Consider the following 2500-nt stretch of genomic DNA (forward strand, 5'->3'; position numbering starts at 1 on the left):
TATATATATATATATATATTATATAAAGGTAATATATTCGACGCACGTGAAACTCAAAATTGGTTAAGTCAGCTCTTTCAGGTCCATCAAAAAGTACTCCACACTTTTGTCTACAAAGAAGGACCAATTCCTTGGGTGCACAAGATAAACAGAAATCCATAAAAACAAAAGAAAGAAGAGAGTCCTGGTTCCTTAGAGAGGAAAGTAGCAGCTCTCTTTGTCTTCGGAGAATCTCTTGAAAATGTTGTAACTTGTATCTGCAACATATGGTATTTGTTTCCCTATAAAGTATTGGAATTTTTATAATACCCCGATCTCTCCTTCCTTTTTCAGGTTTTATTTAATATAGACATCAATTTAAAGGTTTAAAAGGCCAGTCATCAATGACAGGGGTATGGGATAATGACATTGCCCTATCGAGTAGGACATTGCCCTATCGAGTAGGACATTGCCCTAAAGACTGACCATATATACATATGATCAGCGAACAAGCCACCTCTCCACCCAAGCTAGGACCAAGGAGGGCCAGGAAATGGCTGCTGATGACTCATCAGATAGACCTATAGGCTCCCCCAAACCCCCCATCCTTAGCTCACACGGATGGTGAGGTTACAGTAACCAAAGAAACTAACGAGTTTGACCAGAACTCGAACCCCAGTTTGGCGTTTACCAGTCAGGGACGTTACCACATCGGCCACCATAGCCCTTAATCAGGATATCTGACAAGATTCCATTTAGCTGGTGTTGCAGGAAACTCTTTTCGTTGTGTTTACGTACTTTAAACAAAGGCCAAGTGAACGTTTGAACAGATTCATTAGCCTATTTATTATCTCAACTTCCTGTGATAACTATTCTCTTATTTCTATTCTTCTTTTTTTTTGGAAGCTTTTGTAGTTTATAAATGAAAAAAAAAAATTATTTTAATGCTGCTACTGTTCTTAGAATATTTTATTTTAATTTTTCATTACTTTTCTTAGTTTATTTCCTTATTTCCTTTCGCTCACTGGGCTATTTTTTCCCAGTTGGAGCCCTTGGGCTTAGAGCATCCTGCTCTTCCTAGTAGGGTTGTACCTTAGCAAGCAATAATAATAATAATAATAATAATAATAATAATTAATAATAATAATAATAATGATAATAATAATTGGATACTCTCATATCTGGTTTGACTTTACACCCACATTACTGAAGTTAATTAGGACTTAGGCTGTTGAACTTCCGTTATACATTAATTTTTTGGGTATTAAATTTCCCAATTAACTAGAATGATTACCTACTTAAAATTGCTCAGAAGTGACACTCTTCTTAATTAGATAGACCCAGGAGGTCCATACCAGGCCTCCTGATCTATTTCACACGTAACCAGACTCTCAGGTGGCCATAGGGTAACGATTCGTACTGACATAAGGCCAGCTTAATCTTAACCAGGCTAAAGAAGCGGTGCAAAATATCAGGAGCCTTAACTATCTTTGTGCTATATATTGATGAGAATACAAACATATTATTTTCTGTATGTGACAATGCTAAGCGTGATGTGAGATTTATTCAGCATATTAGAATTTATTGTCGTCTTGATTTCAGTGTTGAAATATTGGGTTATTTTTACTTGAAATTGCTATTTTAGAGAATTAACTGGATTTGTAACAGCCCAGTAATAGTAACGACCTTTAGAAAGCGAGAAATGATTAGTTGTATCAGTTGCGCTGAGGTCTTCTGTGTTGAGTAGGTCTGCTCGTCAGAAGATTACAATTCTGGTTCCAGCTGCTCTCTTGGATTACTGAAACCCAAAGTAGCTTACTGATATATTGTAGTAATACTTCGAGGATTACTTATTAGATGATGAGTAACTAATAGCTCAGCTTCCAAGTATGGAATAATTTCAGTATCATTCCACCCTCTTGTTGTGGCGTGAGATAGAATGCAGCAATCATGTTAAGTAAATTTACCTGTTTATATTTGTTTGTTGTCAAATGGAACAAACAGTGTTTGTCATGAGGTATTGAAACTTGACAGGATGGTTTGAATTTTATGTAGCTTTCATATACATCTTAAAGATCACATTTTAAAGTGTTATATTAAATTAAGTTTTTGCTGTGAAATTTGATTAACTCTGAATACCTGAATATATGAATAATTTTCACTTTCCAGAAATCTGAAAAATTTATTGCCAAACATACAGTCATATGTCATTGAAGACAGTGTATTACTCCAAGCCATTGTATACGAAACTTGTCGAGCACTAAACATCATTTGCCGTAATATAATCAGGGAGCCAAATACAATATGCTAAGGTAGAATATTCCAAGTTTAAAACAATATTCAACAGTTGTAGGTTCAGCACTTGAATCTTATCTTCTTGCCATTTCTTAATAGATAACCTTATTGGAAACGTAATTGCCTTCCGATCTCTTGGACAGGTTTTCGAGACCCGCTCAAGCTCGATAGTTTCTTGTATTGTTTGCAACCTCGCCATTCTTGTGAGCTAAGGATGTGAGTTTCG

The sequence above is a fragment of the Palaemon carinicauda genome, chromosome 23, assembly GCF_036898095.1.
Source record: "Palaemon carinicauda isolate YSFRI2023 chromosome 23, ASM3689809v2, whole genome shotgun sequence".
Taxonomy (NCBI): Eukaryota; Metazoa; Arthropoda; class Malacostraca; order Decapoda; family Palaemonidae; genus Palaemon; species Palaemon carinicauda.